The sequence below is a fragment of the Salvia miltiorrhiza genome, chromosome 2 (assembly GCF_028751815.1).
Source record: "Salvia miltiorrhiza cultivar Shanhuang (shh) chromosome 2, IMPLAD_Smil_shh, whole genome shotgun sequence".
Taxonomy (NCBI): domain Eukaryota; kingdom Viridiplantae; phylum Streptophyta; class Magnoliopsida; order Lamiales; family Lamiaceae; genus Salvia; species Salvia miltiorrhiza.
The window spans coordinates 12700924-12717703 of record NC_080388.1 but is presented as its reverse complement, the minus strand read 5'-3'; the positions used below and the strand labels follow the sequence as shown (position 1 = coordinate 12717703).

General features: G+C 38.2%; 1 long non-coding RNA gene across 3 annotated transcripts; it reads left to right on the top strand.

The window, feature by feature from the left end:
- Window positions 1–955: 955 nt before the first annotated feature.
- Window positions 956–3563, top strand: LOC131011250 (uncharacterized). 3 transcript variants are annotated; one of them, XR_009096809.1, is made up of 3 exons: window positions 956–1234; window positions 2805–3136; window positions 3310–3563. It is a non-coding gene; the product is annotated as an uncharacterized LOC131011250 (long non-coding RNA). The 3 variants fall into 3 exon arrangements; XR_009096810.1 differs by having other exon boundaries at window positions 2805–3168; XR_009096808.1 differs by having other exon boundaries at window positions 2805–3190.
- The last annotated feature ends 13217 nt before the right edge of the window (window positions 3564–16780 follow it).

Here is a 16780-nt window from a genome sequence, read left to right as displayed (position 1 = left end):
GAAATCATAAAAATCAAAAAAAAAAAAAAATCCTCTCTCATCTCTCCTCTCTCCACTCTTCTTTTTCTTTCTTTTAATATGATGTTACAACTTTTTATCTTTATTCTTTTTTTTTATATTTATTTTATTTTATTTTATTTTATATTTTTATTCACAAGTTCTTGTGTACCTGTAGACAATTAAAATTGTCGTCGAATTAAATCATGACACGTGTAAATTCATGAATTAAATATTTGATTATATCTTCTATTTTATTAAAACAGATTTTATTCCTAAATTAAATAGATATATAATTAATATTTAATATAAATGAATTAATGGGCTCATGGACATCTAAAACCCTAAGGCCCATGCATGGGGGCCCAAAGCCCATGAGGCCCACCTCCTACATCTATTGTAACACCCCACATTTTCGATACCTTATTATTTTACTATTCTGATAATTAGTGATAAGGAGGGCATTAAGGTTATATAAACCTGAGCACAGAGTCCCGGGTGACTCGAGCTTTTCCTAATATTTGATTGAGAGGTTATAATTGAGAATAGATTATAGTTTCTCCTTCCGGTTGAGGAAGAAGAATTATTTACGTGATGATTTATTTTATTAAGTTTTATGATGATGCCAGATTAATGAGACGATGAATTTATTATCAGCTTTTGATTGACTTAGATGACAAGTTTGAGTTATGAATATTTGATTGTCCTATATGTGACCTATTTGATGAATATATTTTAGAATGAGTAATTTATTAATTTTCTCGAACTTAGTAACGAGAGAGATTGTCTTAATTGATGGATAGTGATATTACTATTCATATTAATTTTTATTCCGGATGGAATTTCTTGGAAGTTATTTTTATGAGATTGATGTGATATGATTTATTTTGAGATTAAAGTGTATTGGATAAGCTTCCTAAGGAAGATTTGAGATTAAAGTGTATTGGATAAGCTTTGAACTTTTGATGGCTTAGCGAGCAAGTATGCGTGTAGAGATTGAATAAAACAATTTTTCTCTCTCCCTCCCGAATTTTCGTCCCCCACCCTCTCTCTCTACTCTCTCTCTTTTCTCTTCAATTCACCATGAAAGAACACTCTAAAGCTTCTAAACACCTAGATCCACCATCACAAATCAAAGAACTAGCTCTAAACCTTCTAAATCTAAGATCAAGAGCAAGATATTTGAGCATCAAGAGCAAGAGCCAAGGTCACCTTCAAACTTCATTCAAATCTTTGAGTAAGTGATAGATTTACTTAGATCTATTTATATTTGAGATGTATATGTGGATTAATGAAGGAAACAAGCAAGAAAACACCTACTTTACTATTTCCCAAATTTTTGAAAAAAAGGGTAATTTGCCCTTCAAAAATTTTTCACTTACTTTTTTAAATTGAGGTGATTTATATGTAATTGTGAACCTATTGAGTTGATATCCATGAGTTTTTGAAAAGATTAGAAAGGATCTTGAATTTTCAATGAGTTTAGTTTGCTAAAATTTGGGATGTTTTGATTGGTGATGAGATTTGATGAATTGATGCTTGATTATTATTATTTGAGAGTGATAATATGATGACTCATGGATTGAATTGATTTGTGACAATTCTCATGAGTTAGTTTGATGTAAATTGGGTATAAGTGATTATTTGGTTTAATTTGCTAATTGATGTCTTATATATGCTATTAAGTGAATCAATTTGATAGATCTAAGGTTTGATTGATGATTTAAGCATGTTTAAAAATTTTCAAAATGTTTAGTTTACTAAAAATTAGGACTTTTTGATTTATGTGTTAAATGTCTAAATTGATTGAGTTTAATTGATTATAAGCATGACAAAAACATTAATTAAAGATCAATTTAACTAACTGTTGAGTATATCTAAAAATGCTTGAGTTTAGTTTACTAAGAATTGAGTATTCTTGATTAATGAGATAAATGTTGGGATTAATTACTTTTATGAGCTAATTAATTAGTATACTAGAATGATGAATTCATGTTCGAATTGATGAATTATGATGAGATGTGAAGGTTTTCCGAGTTTAGTTTGCGCGTTTGAAAGGGATCTTGTAAATGAGTTGAGTTATAAGCTAAGTATGTGTATATGTGGCTTACTGATGATTAATTGAGCCTATATATGCAATATGAGACGAAACGAATCATCCCCTATGAAACTATGTCTTGACCGAAAATGAGAAGAAAAAGGGAAAGGAGTTTTTGATTTTTCTTGAGTCATATAATCACGTATTTATGCTATTGTGTATTATGTGAGTTTAATGTGAATTTTCGAGAATTTTTCGATGAAGAAATCTAGAGTTTAGTTTGTTAAAAACAACATTAATTGGAACTACATTCTTGTATGATTTATTTTTGAGAATTTGATCTAAGATTGTTCTCATATATGTTCTTGGATTTCTAAATTGAATTTTTGAGAATTTTTCCCCAACTAAAAATATTTTTCCGTTTTTACAAAAAGCTTTCAAAAGTCTTTGTTAAGATGTTATTGAACTTGTTTAGTTATTCTATGTGCTTATCTCTATGTGTATGATGCAATTGTGTTGGATTATCTATGGTGTTAGACCTTATGTGAATTATGTGTTCTGTGTATACTTCATGATGGATTATAGATCTTAACTAAGACATGTGAGATAAGAATAGAACCAGTGATTACTTAGGAAGTCCAATTCCTAGGCAATTGAGATGGTTATGTGAAGTAATGAGACTTGATAGAGTAGTGCTATCAGTAAGAAGGTTACTGATGGATTGATGTTTTATTCTATGAACTACCTACACCCTGTACGCTACCTGAAGGCACGAGCGACGAAAGGAAGTGAGGTGAAGCAAGAGCTTAATAAAGAAAGAGTAAGCAGGAGTCCAGGTGGGCTTTCGAACTAAAATGAAATGATGCTTATGAGTTTGATGAATGATTTGAGTTAAAGTTATGTTTAAAACTAATTGACTTGCCAATGTTTGATGATGATGAGCTTGTATGTTACCCTCTACTGATGAGACGAATTCGGTCTTGCCGCAAGCTGGATTGTGTACACAGATGGTGACCATGAGCCGTCTATCGGGTTGGCCGGTCACGGTGCTTGAGAAGGAGGCCTACTTCTCAGTACCTTTGATGATGAGTAGTGGATGTGGTACATACATGATGAATGTTTTAACTGCACAGGTTCTTTTATAGTAAAATCCATGTGCGTTGCTTGATGTGGCAAGTTCAATTTATAGCTCTAAGAGCAAGCTTTCAATTATTTTCCCCATATGTTCACTGAGTACCTTGTACTCAGCCCTGCTTATATTTCTAAATATGCAGGTATGGCTTTGATGGAGATGGAAGGGTGCTGAGCTGGCTTGTTGTGAAGAAGGGAGAGTTGAACTCTAGGTTACATGTCTTCATACATGTAATCATTACAAAGTCCGCTACGATGCTTTTATAAACCTTATTTATTTCAACATTGTTCTAAACTTGAGATATTATTTGAGACTTGTATTTTCCCATGTGACTTTAGACAACTTATTGAATTTAATTGAGAGTTGTCTAACTAATAAACTTGATATTAATGTGTATTCCTTGGGGTTATTGTTAGTCGTTACATGGTAACCTTGTTGAGACTTGTGATGAGTTATCAATATGTTCGTTGAATCTACTATCTTATCTTTGAGATAACTTGAGGTTTGAGTTGATCTGATGTTATGATGTGAGTTGAGACTTGAAAAGCTTACCTTGGCATTCTTGTATTCCACATTTCTTTCTAGTTTTCTAATTCTTTAATCAAGTCATGATTTCCTCGGCTTAGTTATCTATAATTAAGTTGGGCCATGATATTTAGTCGTACGATACTCACTCTACGCTATCACTGGCTAAAGTCGGGCTGCGACATCTATAAATAGGGGTGTTGGAGATGCTCACAAGACATAAGTTGGAGTGGAGGAGAATTGGAGAGCTAAAAGAATTCTACCAAGTGTAGTCATGCAAGAATTCAAGATCTTCGAAGCTTCAAGAGTTCAAGAATTCAAGATCTTCAAAGCTTCAAGAGTTCAAGAAATCAAGATCTTCAAAGCTTCAAGAGTTCAAGAATTCAAGATCTTCAAAGCTTCAAGAATTCTAGAATTCAAGATCTTCAAAGCTTCAACAGTTCAAGAATCCAAGATCTTCAAAGCTTCAAGTGATCAAGCATTCAAATCTTCAAGTGATCAAACCTTCAAATCTTCAAGTGATCAAGCATTCAAATCTTCAAGTGATCAAGCCTTCAAATCTTCAAGTGATCAAGCATTCAAATCTTCAAGATCGAAAGCTTCAAGGTGTTCTTACAAAATTCTAAGGACGTTCTTCTCCAAATCAAATCAAATTCGACGTGCAATTCAAAATCATGGCTTGAAGCCCTTTGGATTAATCGTCATCAAAACAAATGTTCCAAGAACCTTCGAGATTGTTTGAGAACAAAGTGGAAGAGAAGAATTAGAGGAATAAATAGAGATTACAACCCGCAAAACTCTATCAAAATATCTTTGTAACGCGCTTTTGTATTTTCTTAAATTGAAATACAAAAATTTGTGTTTACAAATTTTGGCACGCCCAGTGGGACCTCTCTACCTCTCTACCTCTCATCTCTACTCTTCACCAAAAATCTTGAACGATGTCTACTCAATCAAATGCAACTGCTCCGGCTTCATCCAAAGCTTCTTCGGAAAGCATCGATAGGATCACGTGAAGCAAAGCGAAATCGATGCAAGGAGTGTCTAAGTTGATCTTCCATCTTCCATCTATCTATGAAGAAGATGATAACTCTGTAAGAAGTTTCACATTCCCCATCGACAATTACCAACTCCATGCAAGTGTCATGATGACAAACACTTCCACTATAGAGGAACAACTATTGAACTTGACAAAGATGGTTGAATCTCTAACCAAGCACATCCAAGAGCAAGATGCCCAGATTGCAAAGCTCAAGGAAGAGAAGGGAGAAAAAGGAGATTCAAGCCACGCCAACAATGAGGGAGAAGGCGAAGAAAGCGACAAAGATGAGGAGAATAACGATGAAGAAGCCTCCAAGAACAAATCAAAGAGTGATGGAAGAAAGCCTTCAGGAAATTATATCCCCTTCTCATCTGGTGGCCTCATTCCCATCGACCAACTCAAAGAGTTCATCGAAGCAACAATGAAGAATAACTCCGGTGGAAACTCCAAGTCATCATTGACTTACTCCAAGCCATATACTCGGCGAATTGACAGCATGAGGATGCCTCTTGGCTATCAACCACCAAAGTTTCAACAATTTGACGGCAAAGGAAATCCAAGACAACATGTGGCTCACTTCATTGAGACATGCAACAACGCTGGTACTTATGGAGATCACCTAGCCAAGCAGTTTGTTCGCTCATTGAAAAGTAATGCCTTTGATCGGTACACCGACTTGGAGCCAAACTCAATTGATAGTTGGGAACAACTGGAGCATGAATTCCTCAATCGTTTCTATAGCACTAGAAGAACTGTCAGCATTGTGGAGCTCACAAGTTCGCGCCAATTCAAAGAAGAGCCAGTTATTGACTACATTAACTGATGGATAAACCTTTGCCTCAACTGTAAGGATCGGTTGTCTGAATCATCTACCATCGAAATATGTATCCAAGGAATGCATTGGGGATTGCAATATATTTTGCGATGAATCCAGCCAAGAACATTCGAAGAACTAGCCACTAGAGCTCATGACATGGAATTATGCATGATGGCAAGCGGAATCGAAGGACCACCAATCCATGAGTCTCGCAAGTTCAAGCCAGAATTCAAGAAAGGAGGAAAGCCAGCTGACAAAGCACCAAAGAAGGAATCTATGGCAGTGAAAGCAACTTCCGTGAAATTTCTAAAGAAAGAAGCTAGTCAAGAAAGCAGCCAGAACGCAACACGAGACAATCAGAACTCTTCTCGAGACGTGGGGCAAAGAAGACTTACCTTGAAGGAAATGTAGCAAAAGCAATACCCTTTCTTAGACTCTAATGTCTATGGTTATTGTTCTACACTAATTTTATGAAATTTGAATATTTCGTTTAAATCAGGTATAATTTAAACGATAACTATTATTATTATTATTATTATTATTATTATTATTATTATTATTATTATTATTATTATTATTATTATTATTATTATTATTATTATTATTATTATGAGGTATTTATGGTTTTTTTTATTGTAGAGATATACAGACTATAGCGCTTTTAATTATTTTCATATGTTTTGTCGTAAGTTTGGATTGCTCTATTAATTTATTTGAAAATATGGAATTAAATGATGTACAATTGAAATTATAATATAATATATTTTTTAAAAAATTAAACTAGGTCGGGCCAACCTCATATTTTTGGGCCCCGGGAAAAAATGAAATTCTATGTATTTATTTGCCAGAAATCGTGGAAATCCCAGCGGTTGCTCGAAAACAGCCGTTGTGGGTCCGCCGAGGTTGAGCGATTTCTGCCGACGTTGAGGTTGAGCGAACGCTGGACTTGGGTCGGAAAACGCGTCCCACAGAACAGTTTCCATGGACCAAAAACACTTTCAAGACACAAATAAATACACAGGACATTTTACAAAAAACACTTTTAAGGTTCATAGAACACATTTCCTCAAATCGTGTTTTTAGCCTATAATACTGTACATACAACACATTGTATGCTTTAAGAACCCGTTTCACATAACACTATTGGTGTACCAAAGACACTTTTCAATATTATAAACACTTTTAAGGTTCATAGAACACATTTCCTCAAATCGTGTTTTTATCCTATAATACTGTACATAAAACACATTGTATGCTTTAAGAACCCGTTTCACATCACACTATTGGTGTACCTTTTAGCCTATAATACTGTACAAACAACACATTGTATGCTTTAAGAACCCGTTTCACATAACACTATTGGTGTACCAAAGACACTTTTCAGTTTATAAACACTTTTAAGGTTCATAGAACACATTTCCTCAAATCGTGTTTTTAGCCTATAATACTGTACATAAAACACATTTTATGCTTTAAGAACCCGTTTCACATCACACTATTGGTGTACCTTTTAGCCTATAATACTGTACATACAACACATTGTATGCTTTAAGAACCCGTTTCACATAACACTATTGGTGTACCAAAGACACTTTTCAGTATTATAAACACTTTTAAGGTTCATAGAACACATTTCCTCAAACCGTGTTTTTAGCCTATAATACTGTACAGACAACAGATTGTATGCTTTAAGAACCCGTTTCACATAACACTATTGATGTACCAAAGACACTTTTCAGTATTATAAACACGCAGGTATACAAATTGTGTTTTTTGTCTGTAACACTTTTAAGTTGAAAATATTATTATTAATAAAAAAAATTGAAAATATGCCTACAAAGTGGTCATATATACTTAAGTGGAATGACTAGAGTGCAATGAATTAATAATTAAAATGATTTATTAAATAATTTATTAAATAATTTTTGGTTATTTTGGTTAACCTGTTTTGGTTATCGGGTTAACCGATACCCGAATTTATTCTAAAAATGATACCCGAAACTGAACCGATACCCAAAAAATTCGGTTATTAGATACCCAAATTCTGACAACCAACACTTATTAGCAATAAATCTAGAACACATTTCCCCGTCAAACACACCTCTAAGAAAGAACATTTCGGTGCTGTAAAACACATCGTGCTTAAATATTGTTTCCCGCATAAAACACATCATGGTTAAATATTGTTTATCCCATGGAAGGTTTTTCTAGACGTGTTTTTTATGGTGAAATTGAAATGTGTGTTTCTGCAATGATAAGTTGATTTCGTGATGTGTGTTTCAAGGTGAAATATGTCGTAGGAAATTTGTTCCCATTGGGGAAACACTACTGTTTGAAATAATCATTTCAGTGAAGACAAACACATCTCCAGGAAATAGTTTTTTCCTCCCAGGAACACATTTAACACAACATTGGGCAGGACGGAAGTTTCCAACTTAAAATAAAAATAGAATAATATCCAATGGTAGATATTATCTCTTTTAGTCATTTTTTATTAGTAATATACTTAATTCATATTTAACCCAAACTTTTAAACCCCGAGATACCCCGGGGTGGGTATCTAAAACCGTTTAGGAAGGAAATAAAAGCCGAAATACCCCGGGGTGAGTATATCCAATGGTTATAATGGTTATAAAGTGTTCAGAATAATTAAGTGCTAAAACCTTATACTTTTCTATCAACTTTCGAGGAAAAAAATGGTTTATCTCAAATCGTTAGGAATAATTAACTAATAAATTCATATACATAAACGCCGAGATACCCCGGGGTGGGTATCTAAAACCGTTTAGGAACGAAATAAACGCCGAAATACCATGGGGCGGGTATCTGAAATGGTTATAAAGTGTTTAGAATAATTAAGTGCTAGAATCTTATAGTTTTCTATCAACTTTCTAGGAAGAAAAAAGGTTTATCTCAAATCCTTAGAAATAATTAACTTCATATACATAAACGCCGAGATACCCCGGGGTGGGTATCTCAAACCGTTTAGGAACGAAATAAACGCCGAAATACCATGGGGTGGGTATCCAAAATGGTTACAAAGTGTTCAGAATAATTAAGTGCTAAAACCTTATACTTTTCTATCAACTTTCGAGGAAAAAAATAGTTTATCTCAAATCGTTAGGAATAATTAACTAATAAATTCATATACATAAACGCCGAGATACCCCGGGGTGTGTATCTCAAACCGTTTAGGAACGACATAAACGCCGAGATACCCCGGGGTGGGTATCTATAACCATTAATCTTAATAAATATAATTAATTGTAGATGTATATATATATATATATATATATATATATATCAACGCCGAAATACCATGGGGTGGGTATCTAAAACCGTTTAGGAACGAAATAAATGCCGAAATACCATGGGGTGGGTATCTGAAATGGTTACAAAGTGTTCAGAATAATTAAGTGCTAGAAATAATTAACTAATAAATTCATATACGTAAACCACGACATACCCCGGGCTGGGTATCTCAAACCGTTTAGAAAGGAAATAAACGCCGAGATACCCCGGGGTGGGTATCTCAAACCGTTTAGGAACGACATAAACGCCGAGATACCCCAGCGTGGGTATCTATAACCATTAATCTTAATAAATATAATTAATTGTAGATGTATATATATATATATATATATATATATCAACGCCGAAATACCATGGGGTGGGTATCTAAAACCGTTTAGGAACGAAATAAATGCCGAAATACCATGGGGTGGGTATCTGAAATGGTTATAAAGTGTTCAGAATAATTAAGTGCTAGAAATAATTAACTAATAAATTATGTTAGGTCATGAGGGTCTCGAATAGGTGTATGGGGGGGGAATACACCTATGGGCTATTTTTCAAACTCCTCAATCAGAGGGATCTCAGTCAGAGATCGAAACGAAACTTTACATGCAAACACAGACGCCTGTTTAATAGAAATCAATTTTGACCAAACAGGGTTGACGACTGATACTGAACGCTCTTCAGTAAAGAGTTATCAGTTAAGTTGCTGGAACTTAACTGATCCACGTAAGGGCTTCAGTCGTGTTTGCTAAGACAGAGATGATAACACTCTTCCTGACTATCAGAAGATAGATCAGTCAGACTAATATCATACGCAGCAGAAATTAAACTTAGTTTCGCAATAGCCTCGGTGGAGCACGTTGTTGGTTATTAGGTTGCTCTTTGCTGTTAGTCAGTGTTCAGTTTATCAATTGAAATAACACAAGTAAGAATGTAAAATTGAAAGCTGTAAACAACACAGAGACTTTTACGTGGTTCGGAAAAACCCTTTCCTGCATCTACGGTTAGTTGATCAGACCAACAATCCACTCCGCAAGTGTTTAACAGGTGCACTGCAAACCGAACTGTGTGCTTGCCTGGTGCACACAACCACTCCACTGAAGAAAATCCTTCTTCAGTACCCACGCTTCACTCGCGTTGGATTTCTCTGCTCAGCACAACCCGTGCTCAGACTTCTCACTCAGAGTTCAGAGTACCTTCCTGAACTCCGAACCACTCAAACACTCTTTTGGGGAGGAGGTTTGAACGAGTGCCAACTATACTTACAAAAAACAAGTTCTTTGAAGCAAGTTTGACCTTTGGCTTCTGGGTAAACAGATATTTGCCTAGGGTCTAAGAGAATGTATGTAATCAGCAGTGACTGATTTTGGCTTTGGAATTCTCTTCTTCGATTCAAGCTTTGGGGAGGTTAAGCTTAAGGCTGAGTAGCAATTTCGGCAGAGCTTCAGCTTATGTTGTTGAATCGGTGAAGGTTGAAGTGATCCTCGAGCGCTATTTGTAGGAGAACTCTTGAATAGATCCGTTGGCGTAGATCGTCCTCAAGATTTCTTCCGTTGGAGAGCAATTCGAATTTAGGCTGAGGCTTCAATCTTCGAGGTTCCTTGTCTGGGTGGAAACGGCTCTCTTTGATGGACATGAGATGTGACGTCTCTGAAAAGTAACCACCAGATAGGAATGACCTCTGCAGAGATAAGGATATCCTGAGATCTCTGTATTTAATGCGGCTGTACTTGTGAGTACGTGGCTTCTTCTGAACGTTGAAAGATCAGTCCTAGGAGGAATGTTCAACTGATACTTGACTTTAGTATCAGTCCATTGCGCGCATTAAGTAATCAGTCTTCAACTGATTCTTCAACTGATACTTCAGTTGGTATCTGCAGTCTTCAGTCTTCAGTCCTTCGTTCTTCAGTCTTCAGTCTTCAGTCTTCGACACCGCAAGCTAAACTAGAAATGAACTCTAACACTTGAGTTCAAAACAATTCTAGTCTATTACAATTAAGTCCTATGAATTTTGGTATCATCAAAACAAGGGTTAGGATATTCCACAAGGTTCCCAACAATTTCCCCCTTTTTGATGATGCCAAAACCACACAGCAGTTCTAGACAACAAAAAGACTGAACTCACAGTACAAGTTCTAAAACTGGGGTGAAAACAGTTCCCCCTTAACAATAAAACCTAAAAACTTGTACTTAGAGTTAAGAACGAAACTGTTCTAAAACAGAACAAGGAGAAGACAGAAAACATAATCAGAGCCTGGACAAAGAGTCATTGTCTTCAGGTTGAGATCAAAAAGAAGTTCTTTTCATTAATAAACGACTGATAAGCCATCAGTCGAGGTACAGAGCAAGACTTACATTGGAGTAAAAAGAAAAACAAAAACAACATGGGAAACCCATGGACTCCAGCAGTCTGCTTGGCTGCGCCTTGAACTTCTTAATCTTCATCTTCTGTCTTCATGTTCCTAAGCTTGTTCCACTCTCACTTATTTTTCGTTGATTTGAGGTCTTTACTGGAACGTCATCCTTACAACTTCTGGTGATCCTTTGTTGTTCCATCATCAGTCAAGAGTTAGAGGACAGGAGCAACCTTAGGGAAGGTTTCTCTCTGACTTCTGACTTTCCCCCTTTTTGGCAACATCAAAAAGAGAGCTGACGATGGAGACTATGATCAGACGGTACCCAACTCCTAGTCTCAGAAGCTCGTGAGAAGATTCGAGAACAGGGTGAGTTCGGATACGCAGAAGAGGAGAACGCCAGTGGGGAGGTGAGGAGACGAGGAAGACGGAGAAGCGAAGGAGGACAAGAAAACGTAGAAGACGAAAGATAGAAGAAGGCTGCCTTGGAAGAAGGAGAGGGCTGCCTTATGAGGAGAAGAGAAGGTTGGTGAATAGGAAAGAAAGAGAGAAGGAAAGATGGGCGTGAGAAGGAAGAATCGAAGCGGTGGCAGCTGAGAAGACTAACACCGTCGACTCGCCGACCCAGGGTCTGTGAAGAATAGACCTGGTGCGGCTGAAGATGCCGGCCAACAACAAGAGAGGTCTCGTTGTTTGTTGCAAGCCAGGGAGGAGCACAATATATGCAATAAGGAATATCTCCTCCAGAAGCGGTGAAGCTTCTTGGCGCCAGGCATGAGAATGGAAGACACTCGCTTCGCTGGATACAAGTGATGGTAGAGCAAACTTTGACGTCGGAGAGACGTTGAGATCCAGTGGAAGGGTCCGGTGAAGACCAGGTATGTGAGCGTCATTCTTCCACTCCATGACTTTGCAGTCATAGATTTCTCCTTTAGTCGGAACAATTTTTCTCTGCAACTTTGGAAAGATTGAAAGTTTTTCTCACAGTGAAAGCTGTGGAGAGTTGTTAGTTGATGCAGAAAAATCGTGAAGACAACATGGTATAAATAGACAAGATGTGAACCATGTAAGAAGATGAAAAGGTTTTTCGAAAACTGTGCCTAAAATGCTTTTGAAGAAAAATTCACGTCCGCCGTCACTGCGAGAGACTGAGACTTCAAAAAGTTAAGAGGCATCATTGCATTCTGTCATGTCAATGAGCTTCTCAAGAAATTTTATTGCAGAGGCAAAAAGGTTGGAAAGTTTTTTTGGCAAAAGACCAGGACAAGTCCAATCAAAACAGATTTTCCCTTTAAAAACTCTTGTCCTTCTCGGATATTCCATTTTCCAACAATCAGTTAAAGTTTTTGAAAGAAACTGATCAGTTAGAGAAAAGATTTTGAACTAAAAACTTAAAACTCTTAACTGAAATAACTGATTCAAAAGGTAAGCATTTAAAATACTTACTGATCAACTGAACATTGTAGTCAGTTGATACCACTTGATCCTGGTTGATTCATCAGGATGACTTCTTCTTCAGATGAGCGTTCAGACTTTATTGCTTTCCACGTTGGCGATCGAAGAATCAGCAGTTGGTTGACCACCAGTCAGCTTGACTGTTTGAGAAAGTCTTCAAACACAGCATCACTCTTCAGGGTTGATGAGGCCGATCTTTCCACATAGATCATTGAACCTCTCTTCTGGAAGAGCCTTGGTCAGCAGGTCCGCTCTTTGAATAGCAGTGGAAATCCATTCCACAGAGATATTCTTCTTTTCGACATGATCACGGATGAAGTGATGTCGAATAGCAATATGCTTAACTCTGGTGTGATGAACTGGATTCTGGGAGATTGCAATAGCACTGGAGCTGTCGCAATAGATAGGAACTTCCTTTTCGTCGATCCCATAGTCCTTCAATTGATGAACTAACCACAGGATTTGTGAGCAGCAGCTTCCGGCAGCAACATATTCAGCTTCAGTTGTAGAGGTGGCGACTGAAGTCTGCTTCTTTGAAAACCAAGAAATGAGCTTGTTGCCTAGGAATTGACATGTTCCGGAGGTTGATTTGCGATCAAGCTTGCATCCACCGAAGTCTGAATCTGAATATCCGGTGAGCTTGATGTCGTCGTCTACTGGATACCACAATCCTAAATTGGGTGTGCCTTTGAGATATCTTAGAATCCGCTTTGCAGCATCCAAATGAGCTTCCTTTGGATCTGATTGATATCTTGCACATACCCCGACTGCAAATGCGATGTCTGGTCTGGTCGCATTCAAATACAGCAAAGATCCAATGATTTCTCTGCACTTCGTCGAAGAAACAGATTTTCCTTCTGAACCTGGATCAACTTTCCAGTTTGTGTTCATTGGGATCTTGACTGACTTCATGTGCTGAATACCGAACTTGGCTATCAGTTCATTGGCATACTTGGACTGACTGATCAGTATTCCTTCATTGGTCTGCTTGACTTGCAGTCCGAGAAAGAAATTCATTTCTCCCATCATGGACATTTGGAACTTGTTGGTCATGATGTCAGCAAACTTCTTGCACATGCGTTCAGATTTGGATCCAAAAATTATGTCATCGACATAAATTTGAACAAGTAAGAGATCTTCTCCTTCTTTGAGAGTGAACAGAGTTCTGTCCACAGATCTTTTCTTGAAACCTTGTTCAACAAGATACTCCGAGAGAGTATCATACCACGCTCTTGGTGTTTGCTTCAATCCATAGAGCGCTTTCTTCAGCTTGTACACCTTTTCTGGTCCAACAACCTCAAATCCCGGAGGTTGTTCCACGTAGACTTCATCTGTGAGCACTCCATTGAGAAATGCACACTTGACATCCATTTGGTGTACCTTGAAACCTTTGTGAGCGGCGAAGGCTAAGAAGAGTCTGACTGCTTCCAATCTGGCAACTGGAGCGAACGTTTCGTCGTAGTCGATTCCTTCTTCTTGACTATATCCTTTAGCTACAAGCCTTGCTTTGTTTCTCACAACGTTTCCTTCTTCGTCTTCCTTGTTCTTGAAAATCCATTTCAAGCCAATCACCTTTGCATCGCCTGGTCGATCCACAAGCTCCCAAACTGAATTCCGGTTGAATTCATTGAGTTCTTCTAACATTGCGATGACCCAATGAGTAGACTTCAGAGCTTTTTCAATATCCTTGGGCTCTGTAGATGATAAGAAACAGCTGAAATTCTTATCTTCGTTGATGCAGTTCTGATTGATATCGAAGACGAGGTTGTACATTGATCTCCGAGTCTTGACGCCATCTGATGGTTCTCCAATGATGTTCTCCTTTGAGTGGAGTTCAAACCATCTTCGATACTTCTTGATCTCTTCGGGAGATGGTGGGGCTTCTTCGGTCAGAATGGTTTTGAGGTGTTGAGCACCTTCTAGAGCAGGGAAGAGTTGAGCTGGAGCTGCTTCACCACGTTCAACTCGATCTTCAGTAACTGGAGTTCCCCCTTTACCGATGTCGTCTGCATTGGCTCCAGTCTGAACTTCAGACCTTTGGCTGATCTTTTGATACTGAAGCATCTCAGTATCTTCATCTTTGCCTGGTCCCCACACCAAGACAGTAGAGGGCTCGGTGTTAGGATTTCAGCTTTGGAACCTTCAGTGTTCTGGTCACACTTTTCAGCTTCTTGTTCCCTGAAATCATCTGTAGACTCATCAAAGATCACATGAGGTGTTTCTTCAACACAAAGAGTTTGAGAATTAAACACTCGATAGGCTTTGCTTGAACGTTCTGTTCCAGAGTATCCAAGGAAGACTCCTGGATCAGCCTTGCTATCGAAAGTGTTTAACATCTTCTTATCATTGTTGTGGATGAAACACTTAGAACCGAAAGCATGAAAGTAGGCAATCGATGGCTTTCTGTTCTTCCATAGCTCGTATGGAGTTTTTCCATGTCTCTGAGTGAGGAAGGAGCGATTCTGCGTGTAGCATGCGTTGTTGACTGCTTCGGCCCAAAACTTCAAGGGGAGTTTTGATTCGGCTAGCATCGTCCTTGCTGCTTCCTTTAGAGACTGGTTTCTTCTTTCTACAACTCCGTTCTGCTGTGGAGTTCTTGCTGCAGAAGTTTGATGACTGATTCCTTGTTTCATCACAATACTTACGAATGACAGTATTGAGGAACTCAGTCCCACGATCTGATCTGATGCTGATGATGTTGACTTCCTTTTCAACGCTCAGTCTTCTCAGCAGCTTTGGCAGTTCCTCCAGTGTCTCTTTCTTCTTGAAGAGAAAGATAACCCAAGTATATCGTGAATAATCATCCACAACTACTAAGGTGTACTTCCTACCGTTGTAGCTTCTTGGAGTGATCGGGCCAAACAGATCCATGTGAAGTAGATGCAGAATTCTTTCAGAGGAGTGTCCTGACTTTGACTTGAATGACATCCGCGTCTGCTTTCCTCTTTGGCATGCTTCACATTCTTGCTTCTTCTGGAACACAATAGAAGGGAGACCTTCTACCAGTTGGTGTTTAGCAAGTTTGTTGATCGTCTTGAAGTTGAGATGGTTGAGTCTCTTGTGCCACAACCAGTTGAGCTCCGAGCTGCTCTTGCTGATGAGGCAGGTTTCTGGTGGGCTGTCTTCCCAAGAAACGACGTAGAGACTCCCTTGTCTGAATCCTTTCAGAACCACCTTCTTTTGATTGTTTCTAACAGTGAATTCATCCTTCTTGATCTTCACTGTGAAACCACTGTCACAAAATTGACTCACAGACAACAGATTATGTTTAAGACCAGAAACAAAGCTAACATTACTGATACTGGCGTTACCCATGTTGAGCACACCGTAGCCTTTTATTTCTCCGATTGAGTTATCTCCGAATGCAACTTTGGATCCAGCTTTCTCAACATACTGAGATAGATATTCTTTGTAGCCAGTCATGTGCTTCGAACAGCCACTGTCCAGATACCACGTTCTGATTGAAGCTTTGACCTCTTCCTTCTTTTTGTGTTTCCTGACAATGACCTGCAAGGAAGAGTTGCTTCAGGCACCCAATCAAGCTTTGGGTCCTTCGATGTTAGCTCGAGTTCCCTTTGGAACCCATATCTGCTTCAGAATTGGTCTGGCTGATCTCTTGCGCTTTGTTGATCGTCTGATCGCAGTTGTTGGCGCTTCAGTTGGCACACGAGCCTTCTTCTGTTGAGAAATTCCTTTGAAGGCCTCACTCTTGTAGGAGTTCTGTCTGATGAGTGGTTGAGGTCTTCTTTGCTCGGCGAAGTATCTTCCTTGTGATACTCGAGTCTTTGCAGACTTGACTGATGTCCAGTTGCTTGTTGTCGTGGATGTCGCTTGGCTCGACTGGACTCAGCATTGTTTGGTCTCCATGGATGTTGTTCCATCTGAAACTGAACTGATTTCAGTTTCTGACTGATGTGGCCTTTCTTCCCCCTGGATTGGTGGGGAAGATTCTTCATGGCTCCTGATGTTCCTTCCCTGATCTTTGACTGAAATCTGCTTTCCAGTCTTCTCAGTAGGATGATCTGGTTGGGGGCCTCATTTGCTCGTCTGTAGCTCCGTGGAGGTGGAACATTTGTTCTTGCCATCAGTCTGCATTTGCGAACTTCATCCATATCATGATCTC